At 45.2% G+C, this 16,559-nt stretch overlaps 1 protein-coding gene and 2 non-coding genes across 6 annotated transcripts in view; all 3 read left to right on the top strand.

The window, feature by feature from the left end:
- Positions 1 to 594: 594 nt before the first annotated feature.
- LOC125091208 (U6 spliceosomal RNA) lies at positions 595 to 701 on the top strand. Its single transcript, XR_007124609.1, has one exon. It is a non-coding gene; the product is annotated as a U6 spliceosomal RNA (small nuclear RNA).
- A 1,620-nt stretch (positions 702 to 2,321) lies between these two features.
- On the top strand, positions 2,322 to 2,403 carry TRNAL-AAG (transfer RNA leucine (anticodon AAG)). The gene has a single exon. It is a non-coding gene; the product is annotated as a tRNA-Leu (tRNA).
- A 197-nt stretch (positions 2,404 to 2,600) lies between these two features.
- Positions 2,601 to 16,559, top strand: part of POLR3E (RNA polymerase III subunit E) — a 39,777-nt gene continuing 25,818 nt past the window's right edge. The window contains exon 1 of one of the 4 annotated variants that reach the window (XM_047712847.1): positions 2,601 to 2,723. The gene's annotated coding sequence lies outside the window, so the exon portion shown is untranslated. Of the gene's footprint in view, positions 2,724 to 15,005; positions 15,129 to 16,559 lie in introns of those variants that run through there. The other 3 variants (XM_047712844.1, XM_047712845.1, XM_047712846.1) reach the window with 3 other exon arrangements.

The following is a 16,559-nucleotide window of genomic DNA, read 5'->3' as shown; positions in this document are numbered from 1 at the left end:
GGGACAGACCTGAATTGCTCCAGAATCTTCTGTCAGAAATACCTCTAGCTTCATCTGAGCCCCTACCATGCAAGTGGAGTTTATTTCTTATGATGGATGGCTACAAGTTAGCACTAGCTTGAGCAGATGAGGGGCATTTATTGTAATGATAAAAGGATATCTCCACAAATGTGAATCCCACTGGGTCCTAGGAAGGGTCTTGAGATGGGAGCCGGAAAACCTTCAGGATTTCTCTATGACTCTGTTCTTCTGCTTGTATCACTCTTTTCTCCCCCACGCACTGGCCTTCTCTACTTCTTCAATCTATTTCACAAAATATGGCCATCCCAAATCTCCCTTTCTTCCTTGTTCCTGTCAGTCTTAGAGCCTAACACTTTACACTCTAACACTGAAGACAGTAAAATTAACAAATCAGGAAACCACCGTGTCTCAGGTCAGACTCTCAAAAGAGGCTCTGATTGGTCTGACCCGAGTGCTGTATCTACCACAGACACCCCTGCCCATGGTGTGGCAGGGATGGGGGCACAGCATCGACGGGACTGCCAGGGATCCGCTCTCTGGGTAGTGCAGGCAATTCTTAGAAAAGTGAGATTAGTGCTCGCTTCGGCAGCACATATACTAAAATTGGAACGATACAGAGAAGATTAGCATGGCCCCTGCGCAAGGATGATACGCAAATTCGTGAAGCGTTCCATATTAAAAAAAAAAAAAAAGTGAGATTAGGCAGATATTCCAGCAATTATCCTTTACCAGGAGGATATTTCCTTTTGGAAAACTCGGCACACAACTCACAAAGTCCCTCCTAGTACTAAAACACTGCGACTAGATGAATGGCTCTTTCGATCTTAGCTTTGAATCCCCCACAATGGCTAGTCTGTGTCCTCAATAGATGGCTGCTACTATATTTCTTAAAAAATTCCTTTAAAAGCAACAAACTCTCCTGATGCAATGAAATCTTTGCATATCAATATTTATGTTAAAAGTAGATGGGGGAAAAACTCAGTTGAGGAGGAATTGAAGATAAGGAGAGATATGGAATGCCCAAATGTTAGGGTGTGTGCTAGTTAGATATTAACCAGAAACTTGAATATAGCAATATAATATAAACAACTAAAATGTCCATATTTGCATCAAGGAATAAAATCTCTATGCATTGGTAATAGACCTCATAATGTTGGAGTAGAGGAACATGTTTCAGAATGATCTTGGCACAATAATATTTACGAAAATGGAAAACATACAGAAGACCATTCTATATATTGTTCATGAGAATATATGTATAAATACACAAATATCTGTATCTATAGGTATAAATAAATATAGATATGAAGGGATAAAAAATGGATTGCATACACATCAAGTCATAATAATAGTCATAGCCAAGGGAGGATGTTTGGGAAGGAGGATTTATTTTTAATTTGTAAAGGTCTAGTATATTTTTATTTTAAAAAAATGTTTAATGCTCTAGTAGATTTTTAAATGGATTTTTAAAAGGACAGCATATTCATATTGTTTACTGAATAACTTTTAATGAAAAGTATTTTACATAGGAAAAGAATTGGAAGTGAAATGCTACAATATTAGGTGGTGAGAATGTGGGTAATTATTTTTTCTTTGTACTTTTTCTATATTTTTAAATATCTATTTCCATTAACATGGATAGATATTTTAAAAGTATATTTGGGTGAAAAAACAGTTCAGATTAAGAGTAATAGTATGATAATATTTATGTAAAAACCCATACACAATAAAAACAAAACATCAATTCTCTATGGGTATCTATGTATGCATATGAATATATCCAAAAAAATCCACATAAATTCACAGCAGAAAATCCAGAAAGATAGATACTAAGCTGGTTACCTCTGTGGATGGGACTTAGGGTCAAAGATAAAAGAGCATTGTAACTTATCTGCAAAGTGTGAATATTTTGCAATAATAATTCACTTACTATTTGAGTAACTAAAAATTAAAACTCATAGCGTTTCAGAGTAAACTGCTTACACCAGCTCCCCCGATTTTGTTTTCGTAGCCCTTAGGGAGAATTACTGCTGGAATCCGTCATTTCTACGGAGATACGTGGCTCCTTCTGAGGTCTCCGGGTTAAACAGCCGACCCAGAACACAGATTCTTAAGCTGCTTTTCGCTCTAAAACCTATTTGAAACGAATCTGGGTGTAATTATTGGAGCAAATGTTTTCTTTTAAAATATATGACACATTCAAAATAAGTCCATCAAAATCAGGTAAAACACTAGAAACGTCAGTGAAATTTGCTCAGTAAAGTATTAAGTAGCTTCCTGGAAGAGCATTTCACCAGCTGGGTAGCGTGGCCGAGCGGTCTAAGGCGCTGGATTAAGGCTCCAGTCTCTTCGGGGGCGTGGGTTCGAATCCCACCGCTGCCAGGGTGTCTCACTTTTGGCTTCTCCGCCTTGGCGGGGTGTCCGTTTTGTTCTTCTGCCGGATCATCAGCGCCCCCTGCTGCCAGACCCGGCCAGCGTCCGGCATGAATGGAGCGGCGAGGAGACGGGTCGGCGCGCGTCGGGGCGGGGCATTGTGGGTAAAAGGAAGCGTGAGGCCCGGCCCCGCTCCCCCCACGTGTCCGCTGGAGTTTCTCCACCAGCAACATGGCCGCTGCCTAAGAGAAGACCCGGGCCACCGCCGCCTCTGCAGACCGCGGGTACCTGGGCCGTTGCCGCCGCCCGCACGCGGCCCCCGCGGAGAGGTGAGTGCCGAGAATGCAGCGCACGCCGGTCTGGAGTGGGGCCGCACTCCCGAGGTGGGCCTGGGCTGGGCTGCCGAGTAGGCCGGGAGGCCTGCGCCGCGCGGAGCTCAGGGGCTGGGGGCCTCCCGGGACTCGGGCGGGAGGGATGGGTAGTCCGCTCCCATAGACCCGGGCCGGCCGCGGGCTCCGACCTCGGCCCGGCCCGGGAGTCGGGGATGTCGCGGCCGAGGCTGCCGGCGGTGACTCAGGGTCCCGCAGCCGTGCTCCGCCCGGCCCAGGCGGGCCTCCTGCGAGAGCACCTGTCCGAAGGCAGCCGGTGTCCCGCCAGCGCGGCGGCTAGTGGCGATGGCTGCGTGGTGGGCGTGAGAGGGGGCCTGACCACCTGCGAGGGAGGCGAAACCCATTGGACAGTGTGGCCCGGGGCTGGCTGCCCGCCCCGCCGGACAGGGCGGGGGGGTACCCAAGCGTGCCCCGGCCCCCTCCTTGCTCTGAGCCAGAGCAGCCTCCGCCAGGCCAGGCCCGACATTCTTCATTCACCTATTCAGGCCACCATTCAGCGTTCATTGAGAGCCAGCACGGTGCCGCGGGTACGGCCCTGACCGTGGGGTTGGAGGAGGTGTCTGTCAGTAAGCACGTCAAGTCAACCCGTGCATAAACAAGGTCGTTCAGTTATGTCAGCTTTAGAATCGGAGGGCGACGAGGAGGTCTTAACAGTCGCCAGCGTTTCTTCATCTGTGAAATGGGGATAATAAAATTAGCTGCCTCGTAGGGTTGTGGTGACGGCTAAATAGGGTGAGACGCCAGGAGTCCCCGCTCGCAGGGTTTGATTTGTGGCCGCGTTGTGCTCTCCGACATTGGAAAAAAAACATGTTGCCAAGTAATAACAAAGCTCTCCGCCTGTTACATTTATTACCTTAGTTAATCCTCACCGCAGCCCTTGGGAGGTTGGTACTTTTAATATCCCCATTTTAGGGATGAAAATAGTGAGACTTCTCAAGTCGAAACAATTCTCAGCGGGCCGCGGATTGGAAGTAGTTGAGGTGGGATTTGAACCGGTGGCGTTTCATTCTGAGAATCCAGGCTCTTACCCACTATCCCATACTGCCTCTTATTGAAGAGGTGTGCAGCATAGTGGTTAAGAATACGGATGGTTGACATCAGCCAGACCTGGCTTCCTCTCTGGCTCTGCTATTCTCCAGCACAGTGACCTTGGGCAAAATTACCTACTCTCTAAATCTGAGTTTCTTTGTTTCTTAACTGGGAAGGATGAGTCTTGACTTAGAGGACAATTGAGAAGATGAGAACAATTGTGAAGTCCTTGGAGAAGGGTCTGATGCTAGTTAAGGGTTAATGAGTACTTTTTCTCCCGACCAACGCATTAACACAGGTGGAAGCTGAGACACACAGAGGCATTTAGAATCCAGGCCTTGAGACTGTTTGTCCTTGGGGCCCTTTCCTCTTAACTGCATTGTACTTTGTCTTCTCCGTCTAGTAGCTAGAGAGACTTTGGAGATGCCTCTGCATTTCTGATTGTCTGACAGGTTAGATTCCCAGGTGCACTGGGATGCACCAGGTGTGGCACTCTGGTATTTCCTTTGCTGTGAACCCCTCCTTCCCTCCACCTGGTGTCCTTGTCTCCTTTCCCTTTGTTGGTAGCTCCTTCCTGGGGGAAATTTCATGTGCTGAAGGGCACAGCCACTGCCACAGAGTACCATGATGGCCACAGGACCCCCAGGTTGGTCACAGGTGGTCACTTCAGTTGGAGAAGCTTGGTTTGTGGCTGGGAGGTCTGCTTCTGCCTGGATCACAGCCCCTGTCTGTCTGCAAATGTCCATGAGACTCAAGCCACGAGTCCACCAGTGTCTGGATGGGGCTGATGAAGGGTCTGTAACCGCCTGATTTCACGCGTTCATTTATTTCATTTATTTGTTCTTTTTTTTTTTTTTTTTAGATTTTATTTATTTATTTGACAGAGAGAGAGAGATCACAAATAGAGAGGCAGGCAGAGAGAGAGGGGGAAGCAGGCTCCCTGCTGAGCAGAGAGAACCCGATGCGGGGCTCGATCCCAAGACCCTGAGACCATGACCTGAGCCGAAGGCAGAGGCTTTAACCCACTGAGCCACCCAGGTGCCCCTCATTTATTCTTTGTACTGTATTGAGCATCCACTTCATGCCAGGCACTGTTCTAGGTATTGGGAGAACAGCATGGATTTTAAAAAGAGATAATAATTCTTATAACAACTTGATGAAGTAAGTATGATTATCTCTACGGTTGAGGTAACTGCCAGGCCCCGTGGAGCTTACATTCCAGTGCGGGAGGCAGGCAGCACAAACGCAAACAGACTAGACAGTTCCAGACGGTGAGAACCGTGAAGGAAAGAAAACAGGGAGAGGTGGTCGTGACTATGAGCTGGTTGGGAGGGGCTCTTTCAGGTGGGCGGCCAGGGAACTTCCCTCCTGGAGGGTGTGGGAGGGGAATATCTAATGAAAAGCAGCCCGCTTTGAAATGACCTGGGAAAAGTTATGCAAAGGTCTTGAGACAGACTGGGGACTCACCTTTTGGACCCAGCAGATGGCCACCTGGCCATGTAGATGGTGAGGGAAAGGCAGGGGCAAGATCACGTAAGGTCTTGAGGCCATGGAATGGAGTTTGGATTTTATTCTATGTGGCAGGTGAAGGGTTTTGAGCAGGAGAATGATGTGATTTACTCTTTTGCAAGGACAGCTGTGGCTGTTTCTGGGCGGACTGGAGGTAGAAAAGAGGAACCTCAGGGAGACTTGTTGGAGCAGTACTTTTCAATCACGGATCAATGTTTATTAGTGAGTGGTGCCTGGCTGGCTCAGTTGGTAGAGCACGGCGGGGTGTTGAGTTCAAGCCCCACGTTCGGCATAGAGATTACTTAAAATTTTTTTTATTAGTGGGATGTGAAACCACCTTGGAGGATTGTAACCAGCATGTTTAATTTCAAAGAATGAGGGCAGAAAACCTCACTGCATCACATCTAACAGGGGCACTTACGCTTATGTGAAAACTTGATTTAGTTTTGTAATTGTGTACATGTTCAGGGTCGCTTATATGCGGTGGATTTTTTTTTCCTCTTTATTTTTTAATTAACATATAATGTATTATTTGCCCCAGGGGTACAGGTCTGTGAATCACTAGGCTTGAACGTTTCACAGCACTCACCATAGCACATACCCTCCCCAGTGTCCCATCACCCAACCACCCTATCCCCTCACCCCCCAGCGACCCTCTGTTTTGTGAGATTAAGAGTCTCTTATGGTTTGTATCCCTCCTGATCCCATCTTGTTTCATTTTTCCCTTACCCCTTAGGACCCCCTGCCCTGCTTTCAAATTCCTCATATCAGAGAGATCATATGATAATTGTCTTTCTCTGATTGACTTATTTCGATTACATAATACCCTCTAGTTCCAACCATGTCATTGCAAATGACCACATTTCTTTTTTTTTTTTTAAAGATTTTATTTATTTATTTGACAGAGAGATCACAAGCAGGCAGAGAGGCAGGCAGAGAGAGAGGAGGAAGCAGGCTCCCCGCTGAGCAGAGAGCCCAATGCGGGGCTTGATCCCAGGACTCTGAGATCATGACCCGAGCCGAAGGCAGCAGCCCAACCCACTGAGCCACCCAGGCGCCCCCATTTCATTTCTTTTGATGGCTGCTTAGTATTCAGTTGTGTGTGTATTTGTATATATATATATATATCACATCTTCTTTGTCCATTCATCTGTTGATGGACATCTAGGTTCTTTCCATAGCTTGACTATTGTGGACGTTGCTGCAATAAACATTTGGGTGCACGTGCCCCTTCAGATCGCTACATATGTATCTTTAGGGTAAATAATCCAGTAGTGCCATGCTGGGTCATAGGGTAATTCTATTTTCAACTTTTTTTTTTTTTTTAAGATTTTATTTATTTATTTGACAGACAGAAATCACAAGTAGGCAGAGAGGCAGGCAGAGAGAGAGAGAGAGGAGGAAGCAGGCTCCCTGCCGAGCAGAGAGCCCGATGCGGGGCTCGATCCCAGGACTCTGGGATCATGACCTGAGCTGAAGGCAGAGGCTTTATTTAACCCACTGAGCCACCCAGGCGCCCCTATTTTCAACTTTTTGAGGAACCTCCATACTATTTTCCAGAGTGGCTGAACCAGCTTGCCTTCCCGCCAGCAGTGTAGGAGGGTTCCCCTTTCTCTGTATCCTTGCCAACATCTGTCATTTCCTCATGTGTTAATTTTAGCCATTCTGACTGGTGTGAGGTGGTATCTCATTGTGGTTTTGATTTGTATTTCCCTGATGCCGAGTGATGTTGATCACTTTTTCATGTGTCTGTTGGCCATCTGGATGTTTTCTTTGCAGAAATGTCTGTTCATGTCTTCTGCCCAATTCTTTTTTTTTTAAGATTTTATTTATTTATTTGTCAGAAAGAAAGAGAGAAAGCACACAAGCAGGCAGAGAGGCAGGCAGAGGCGGAGAGAGAGGCAGGCTCCCTGCTGAACAAGGAGCCCGATGCCGGACTCGATCCCAGGACCCTGGGATCACGACCTGAGCTGAAGGCAGCGGCTTAACCCCCTGAGCCACCCAGGCGTCCCTTCTGCCCAATTCTTGATTGGATTATTTGTTCTTTGGGTGTTGAGTTTGATAAGTTCTTTATAGATTTTGGATACTAGCCCTTTATCTGGTATGTCATTTGCAAATATCTTTTCACATTCTGTCAGTTGTCTTTTGGTTTTGTTGACTGTTTGCTGTGCAAAAGCTTTTTATTTTTTTAAATTTTTTAAATTTATTTTTATTATTTTTTTAAAGCTTTTGATCTTTTTTTTTAAAAGATTTTATTTATTTATTTGACAGAGAGGTCACAAGCAGGCAGAGAGAGAGGAGGAAGCAGGCTCCCTGCTGAGCAGAGAGCCCGATGCGGGGCTCGATCCCAGGACTCCGAGATCACGACCCGAGCTGAAGGCAGCGGCTTAACCCACTGAGCCACCCAGGCGCCCCTAAAGCTTTTGATCTTGATGAAGTCCCAATAGTTCATTTTTGCCCTTGTTTCCCTTGCCTTTCGCGATGTTTCTAGGAAGAAGTTGCTGGGGCTGAAGTCAAAGAGGTTCCTGCTTGTGTTCTTCTCAAGGATTTTGATGGATTCCTGTCTCACATTGAGGTCTTTCATCCATTTTGAGTCTGTTTTTGTATGTGGTGTAAGGAAATGGTCCAGTTTCATTCTTTTACATGTGGCTGTCCAATTTTCCCAACACCATTTGTTGAAGAGGCTGTCTTTTTTCCATGGGACATTCTTTCCTGTTTTGTTGAAGATGAGTTAACCATAGAGTTGAGGGTCCATTTTCTGGGCTCTCTATTCTGTTCCATTGGTCTATGTGTCTGTTTTTGTGCCAGTACCATACTGTCTTGATGATGACAGCTTTGTAATAGAGCTTGAAGTCTGGAATTGTGATGCCACCAACTTTGGCTTTCTTTTTCAACATTCCTCTGGCTATTCAGAGTCTTTTCTCATTCCATATATATTTTAGGATTATTTGTTCCATTTCTTTGAAAAAAAAATGGATGGTATTTTGGTAGGGATCTTGCTAAATGTGTAGATTGCTTTAGGTAGCATAGACATTTTCACAATATTCTTCCAATCCATGAGTATGGAACATTTTTCCATTTCTTTGTGTCTTCCTCAATTTCTTTCATGAGTACTTTATAGTTTTCCGAGTACAGTTTCTTTGCCTCTTTGGTTAGGTTTATTCCTAGGTATCTTACGGTTTTGGGTGCAATTGTAAATGAGATCGACTCCTTTTTTTCTCTTCTGTCTTGCTGTTGGTGTACAGAAATGCAACTGATTTCTGTGCATTGATTTTTATATCCTGACCCTTTATTGAATTCCTGTATGAGTTCTTGCAGTTTTGGAGTGGAGTCTTTCGGGTTTTCCACATAAAGTATCATATCATCGACAAAGAGTGAGAGTTTGACTTCTTTGCCGATTCGGATGCCTTTTATTTGTTTTTGTTGTCTGATTGCTGAGGCTAGGACTTCTAGTACTATGTGGAATAGCAGTGGTGATAGTGGACATCCCTGCTGTGTTCCTGACCTTAGGGGAAAAGCTCTCAGTTTATCCCCATTGACAATGATACTCGATGTGGGTTTTTCATAGATGGCTTTAATGATAGTGAGGTATGAACCTTCTATGCCTATACTGTGAAGAGTTTTGATCAAGAAGAATGCTGTACTTTGTCAAATGCTTTTTCAGCGTCTGTTGTGAGTATCATATGGTTCTTGTTCTTTCTTTTATTAATGTATTCTATCAAATTGATTTGTGGATGTTGAACCAGCCTTGCGGCCCAGGAATAAATCCCACTTGGTCATGGCGAATAATCCTTTTAATGTACCGTTGGATCCTATTGGCTAGTATTTTGGTGAGAATTTTTGCATCTGTGTCCATCAAGGATATTGGTCTGTAATTCTTTTTGATGGGGTCTTTGGTTTTGGGATCAAGGTAATGCCTCATAAAATGAGTTTGGAAGTTTTCCTTCCATTTCTGTTTTTTGGAACGGTTTCAGGAGAATAGATATTAATTCTTTAAACATTTGGTAGAATGCCCCTGGGAAGCCTTCTAGCCCTGGGCTCTTGTTTTTTGTGAGGTTTTTAAAGACTGCTTCAATTTCCTTACTGGTTATGGGTCTGTTCAGGTTTTCTATTTCTTCCTGGTTCAGTTCTGGTAGTTTATAGTCTCTAGGAATGCATCCATTTCTTCCAGATTGTCAAATTTGCTGGTGTATAGTTGCTCATAATATGTTTTTATAATTGTTTGTATTTCTTTAGTGTTGGTTGTGATCTCTTCTCTTTCATTCATGATTTTATAATTTGGGTCCTTCCTCTTTTCTCTTCTTTCTTTCTTTTTTTTTAAAGATTTTATTTATTTATTTATTTGACACAGAGAGAGAGAGAGAGTCTCACAAGGAGGCAGAGAGGCAGGCAGAGAGAGGAAGGGAAGCAGGCTCCCTGCAGAGCAGAGAGCCTGATGTGGGGCTTGATCCCAGGACTCTGGGATCATGACCTGAGCCGAAGGCAGATGCTTTAACCCACTGAGCCACCGAGGCGTCCCTTCTCTTTTCTTTTTGATAAGTCTGGCCAGGGGTTTATCAATCTTATTAATCCTTTCAGAGAACCAGCTCCTGTTTCCTTGATCTTTTCTACTGTTCTTTTGGTTTTTATTTCATTGCTTTCTGCTCTGATCTTTATTATTTCTCTTCTCCTACTTGGTTTAGGCTTTCATTGCTATTCTTTCTCCAACTCCTTTAGGTTTGGGGTTAGGTTGTGTACTTGAGACCTTTCTTGTTTCTTGAGAAAGGCTTATATTGGTATATACTTTCCTCTCAGGACTGCCTTTACGGTGTCCCAAAGATTTTGAACAGTTGTGTTTTCATTTTCATTTGTTTCCATGAATTTTTTTTTTTAAGATTTTATTTATTTATTTGACAGAGAGAGATCACAAGTAGACAGAGAGGCAAGCAGAGAGAGAGAGTGGAGGAAGCAGGCTCCCTGCTGAGCAGAGAGCCCGATGCGGGACTCAATCCCAGGACCCTGAGATCATGACCTGAGCCGAAGGCAGCGGCTTAACCCACTGAGCCACCCAGGCGCCCCTGTTTCCATGAATTTTTAAAAATTTTAATATCCTGGTGGACCATTCATTCCTTAGCAGGATGCTCTTCAGCCTGCATGTATTAAGTTCTTTCCAAATTTCCTCTTGTGATTGAGTTCTAGCTTCAGAGCGTTGTGGTCTGAAAATATGCAGGGAATGATCCCAGTCTTTTGGTACCGGTTGAGACCTGATTTGTGACCCAGGATGTAATCTATTCTGGAGAACGTTCCATGTACATTAGAGAAGAATGTGTATTCTGTTTTGGGATGGAATATTCTAAATATATCTGTGATGTCCATCTGGTCCAGTGTGTCATTTAAAGCCTTTATTTCCTTGTTGATCTTTTGCTAGATGATCTGTCCATTTCAGTAAGGGGGATGTTAAAATCCGCTAATATTATTGTATTACTGTCGATGTGGTTCTTTGATTTTGTTATTAATTGGTTTATATAATTGGCTGCTCCCATGTTAGGGACATAGATATTTAAAATGGTTAGATTTTTTTGTTGGGCAGACCCTTTAAGTATGATATAGTGTCCTTCCTCATCTCTTATTATAGTTTTTGGCTTAAAATCTAATTTATCTAATATAAGGATTGCCACCCCAGCTTTCTTTTGATGTCCATTAGCATGCTAAATTGTTTTCCACCCTCTCACTTTAAATCTGCAGGTGTCTTTGGGTCTAAAATGAGTTTCTTGTAGACAGCATATTGATGGGTCTGGTTATTATTATTATTATTATTTTTTTTTAAAGATTTTATTTATTTATTTGACAGAGAGAGATCACAAGCAGGCAGAGAGGCAGGTAGAGAGAGAGGAGGAAGCAGGCTCCCTGCTGAGCAGAGAGCCCGATGCGGGGCTCGATCCCAGGACCCTGAGATCATGACCTGAGCCGAAGGCAGCGGCTTAACCCACTGAGCCACCCAGGCGCCCCTATTATTATTTTTTTTTCCCATTCTGATACCTTGTGTCTTTTGGTTGGGGCATTTAGCCCTTTTACATTCAGGGTAACTATTGAAAGATATGAATTTAGTGCCATTGTATTGCCTGTAAGGTGATTGTTACTGTATATTGTGTCTGTTCCTTTCTGGTCTGTTACTTTTAGGCTCTCTCTTTGCTTAGAGGACCCCTTTCAGTATTTCCAGTAGGGCTAGTTTGGTGTTTGCAAATTCTTTTAGTTTTTGTTTGTCCTGGATGCTTTTTCTCTCTCCTATTTTCAGTGACAGCCTAGCTGGATATAGTATTCTTGGCTGCATATTTTTCTCGTTTAGTGCTCTGAATATATCATGCCAGCTCTTTCTGGCCTGCCAGGTCTCTGTGGATAAGTCTGCTGTCAATCTAATATTTCTACCATTGTATGTTACAGTCCTTTTGTCCTGAGCTGCTTTCAGGATTTTCTCTTTGTCACTGAGACTTGTAAGTTTTACTGTTTGATGACAGATTGTGGACCTATTTTTATTGGTTTTGAGGGGGCTTTCTCTGTGCTTCCTGGATTTTGCTGCTTTTTTCCTTCAGCAGATTAGGGAAATTCTCTGCTATAATTTGCTCCAGTATACCTTCTGCCCCCCTCTCTCTTTCTTCTTCTTCTGGGGTCCCAATTATTCTAATACTATTTCGTCTTATGGTATCACTTATCTCTTGAATTCTCCCCTCGTGGTCCATTAGTTGTTTGTCTTTCTTTTGCTCAGCTTCTTTGTTCTCCATCATTTGGTCTTCTATATCACTAATTCTCTCTTCTGCCTCATTTATCCTAGCAGTAAGAGGCTCCATTTTTTATTGCAACTCATTAATAGCTTTTTTAAATTTCAACTCAGTTAGATTTTAGTTTTCTTTCTCCACAAAGGGATTTTATTTCTTCAGAAAGGGATTTTCTAATATCTTCCGTGCCTTTTTTGAGCCCAGCTAGCACCTTGATAATCGTCATTCTAAACTCTAGTTCTGACGTATTACTAATGTCTGTATTGATTAGGTCCCTAGCTGTTGGTACTGCCTCTTGTTCTTTCTTTTGTGGTTTTTCTGCCTTGTCATTTTATCCAGGTAAGAATAGATGAATGAGAGAACAAAATACTAAAAGGGTAGCAACGACCCCAGAAAAATATACACTAACCAAATCAGAAGAGACCCGAGACTGGGGGGAGAAGGGAGGGGGTAAAAAAGAAAAAAAAAACCCATATATATATATATATATATATATATACACACACACACACACACATACATATATATATAATTAGACTGGTGAATAGAACAAAGCCACATGCTTGATTTTGGATGTATTTTGGTTTGTTAGAAGAAACTACCTTGGGGCGCCTGGGTGGCTCAGTGGTTTAAGCCTCTGCCTTCAGCTCAGGTCGTGATCTCGGGGTCCTGGGATCGAGCCCCACATCAGGCTCTCTGCTCAGCGGGGAGCCTGCTTCTCCCTCTCTCTGCCTACTTGTGATCTGTCTCTCTCTGTGTCAAAGAAATAAATAAAAGTCTTTAAAAAAAAAAAAAGAAGAAGAAACTACCTCCCAAAATTTTAGAGAAAAACATATATATATACAAAAATAAGGGTAAACATGATGAAGGGATGGAATATGACTGTAAAGATGAAAATTTAAAAAGATTCTAAAAAAGGAATTTGTAAGGTAAGATGTTGGTTGAAAAAAGAGAAAAGAAAAGGAACCAGTGTGATCAGGCTGGAGACTAGAACAAAGCCATGTGCTAGATTTAGGGTATGTTTTGATCTATTAGAAGAAATTGTATCCCAAAATTTAAAGAAAAAAAACCCTTTATATGTATATTAAAGATAAGGTTAAAGGGGCACCTGGGTGGCTCAGTGGGTTAAAGCCTCTGCCTTCGGCTCGGGTCATGATCCCGGGGTCATGAGATCGAGCCCCACTTCTGGCTCTCTGCTCAGCTGGGAGCCTGCTTTCCCTCTCTCTCTGCCTGCCTCTCTGCCTACTTGTGATCTCTGTGTCAAATGAATAAATAAAATCTTAAAAAAAGGTTAAATACAATTACGGTATAAAATATGGCTATAATAATGAGAATTTAAAAATATTTTTAAAAGGTATTTATAAGATAAAATAGTTTAAAATATGTTAAAATAGGAAAGTGGAAAGATTTTAAAAAATAGAATAAAATTTTTTTTTAACTTTTTTTTTTTTAAAGATTTTATTTATTTATTTGACAGAGAGAGGGAGATCACAAGTAGAGAGGCAGGCAGAGAGAGAGAGGGGGAAGCAGACTCCTCGCTGAGCAGAGAGCCCGATGCGGGGCTCGATCCCAGGACCCTGAGATCATGACGTGGGCTGAAGGCAGAGGCTTAACCCACTGAGCCACCCAGGTGCCCCTTAAATTTAACTTTGAAAGACTAAAGGATCATGGGGAAAAAGCCATGAATTCTATGTGTTGCTTTCCCGTAGTGCTGGAGTTTCGCAGTTCTCATTGATCTTGGTCTTGCTGGATTTTTTTTTTTTTTTTAAGATTTTATTTATTTGACAGAGAGTCACAAGTAGGCAGAGAGGCAGGTGGGGCAGGGGAAGCAGGCTCCCCGCCGAGCATAGAGCCCAATGCAGGGCTCGATCCCAGGACTCTGAGATCATAACCTGAGCCAAAGGCAGAGGCTTAACCCACTGAGCCACCCAAGGTGCCCCTTGGCTGGATGTTCTTGCTGATCTTCTGGGGAGGGCCCTGTTGCAGTGATTCTCTAATGTCTTTGCCTGAGGCGGAGTTGTACCGCCTTTGTCAGGAGTCAGGCTATGTAATCTGCTTGTGTTCGCTCTCGGGAGCATCTGTTCCCTGAACGCTTTCCGTAGAGCTTTGGAGGTAGGGAGTGAAAATGGTGGCCTCCCAATCTCTGCCTGGAGTTGCCTAGAACTCCAGGCCCCACTCTTCAATGCGCCCTCAGAGAAAAGGGGTCAGTCACTCCCCTTTCCCTGATCTCCTACCATGCTCCATGCTCACTTGGCCTGTGACCGAGCGTTTCTATCTCTGGCGCCCAGCCCTGTTTGGAGTCTCCAAATCCAGCAGATTCCTGCAGCACGCTCCTGCACCACTCCTCCCAGAGGAGGAAGAAGGGAGTCTCCCCGGATCTGCCACTTGTGGGGTCCCTGCTTGAAGAGCAGTGGCCCAACTATGCCTTGGGTCATGATTTAAGGTAACCCTGAGCTGAGAGCTCACTCCTCGGCTCCATCTCTGCATCTGGCTTCCCCTCTCTGATACCTGGCAGCTCTGCCAAAGTCAGACACCCCTGGTTGTTCTGTGACCCCGTGGGTCCTGAGACTACACTGTCCCCGTGAGGGCTCCACCCCCTGCTTAGCCTCTGGAGTGACGTCCCTCGGCGCAGCAGACTTCTAAAAGTTCTGATTTTGTGCTGCGATGCTCCACCGCTTGCCAGGAGCCAGCCCCTCCCCCCCACGGTATATCCTCTCATCACTTCGGGTTCACTTTTCTGCACGTCCTACCTTCCGGAAAGTGGTTGGTTTTCTTTTCCTACAATTGCTGTTCTTCTCTTCTCTTATTGAGTTTGTAGGTGTTCAGAATGGTTTGATAACTATCTAGCTGAACTCCTGGGACCTGATGATATTTCGGTCTCTTACTCCTCCGCCGTCTTGCTCCTCCTCCGTGCAGTGGATTTCTTGCTATAGGTCTTAGGCTGAAAACTTGGAAAGCCACTGAGTTGGATGACGTTGGTCGGGAGGATGAGGGGAAGTGAGAGCCCAGCATTACCTTAGTCACGCTCACCGTGGAGGAGGAGCCACAACTCCAGGTACCTCTTCCCCCCGAGTTCCTCAGGGGCTGGGGGAGAGGTCAGCAGAGCCCAATAACAGCTGAGAAAGCCAGTTTCTCAGGAATTATTGCGTCTGGGGAACCTCCCAGGCCACACCTCTTTGTACATATGACCTGTTCCCTGACTCACGTGGAAGTTCCCCAGCCTGCAGAGGGGCTGGGCTCCCTGTGTACCTGTGACCCTTGGCAGCCAGTGCGGATGGGGAAAGGCCTGGGGCTCTGCCATCCCTCCCCCTCTTTCTGGGAGGAGCACACACCTTGGACTGTCCGTTTAGGGCTTCTGATTCTCATCCTGTCTTCTAGCTGTAACTGTTGGGGCAGCTGGCTTCCCTCTGGTTTGCCTTCTTGCTCCCTCTACATCTTCCTCCACTCAAAAGTCTTTGGTAGCTTTTGGTAGCTCCCTGTTAAATAGCCTTTCTGTGGTTCATTTCTTCAGACAGCAGGTACGTGTGGAGTGCCTGCTGCGGGCTCAGGGGAATAGCAAGGGACAGAACAGACAGAATCTCTGTCTCCGTGTGACTTACAGCTTAGTGGCAGTGGGTTGGGGACAAAATAATAACGGAGGTGTTAACTGTCCCGTGGTGATCCGTGCTTTGGGGCAAACCAGAGCAGGGAAGGGAATTGTAGGAAGGTGTTGCAATTTTGGGTAGGTTAGACAGGGTAGGTCTTAGTGATGAAGTGAGGTGTTAACAAAAACCTGGAAGAGGTGAGGGAAGGAGCTGTGAGGCTCTGGGGGTAGAGTGGTGACCAAGGCCCAAGGTGGGGGGAGAGAAAGGAAGGGGGCCTGTGGGAGATGAGGTCTGAGAGGTGAAGGGGCGGTGGTAGCAGTGGGTAGGCCATAAAGACTCCAGCGTCTGTCCTGAGTGGGACGGGAGGCCCTTGAAAGCAGAGGCTTGGCGAGCTCTGATGGGGTTTTCAGAGCGATCACTGGTGCTGGCTGTGGGGTTGGGTGAAGGTCGTAAGGTTGCAAGTGGGGCAGGGAGATCATTTAGGGCGTTGCTGTCAGGCACCCCTGTAGGCAGGCAGTGGAGCTGGCTGGACTGGGGAGGCTGCAGTGGGGTGGCCGGACCCCAGACCTACCTTCAGGGTGGGCCTGACAGGAGTTGCTAGTGTGTGGTGAGGGGAGCAGAGGCTCGGGGATGAGGCTGGCATTGGGGCTGAGCAGTCTGAGTTGGGAATGTGGATCTGGAATGCATGAAAGGATTTCAGGTCCTACAGCTCAGGGGGAGGGCTTAGATGACCTTGAATCCCACCTATGGTGAAGTATTGCACCCTTTTAAATATTGAATAACTCAGATGTTAAGTAGATAAAACAAAAATCATGATGTTCTAACCCAGAACTAGGGCCCTGGGCTGCTGGGCTTCTGAAGGTATCTGCGTAACCAGCCCCTCCCTTTGGGACTATGAAGAG

This window comes from Lutra lutra, chromosome 18 (assembly GCF_902655055.1).
Source record: "Lutra lutra chromosome 18, mLutLut1.2, whole genome shotgun sequence".
Taxonomy (NCBI): domain Eukaryota; kingdom Metazoa; phylum Chordata; class Mammalia; order Carnivora; family Mustelidae; genus Lutra; species Lutra lutra.
Note: the sequence above shows the minus strand (reverse complement) of the source record. Positions and strands in the feature narration are given on the sequence as shown.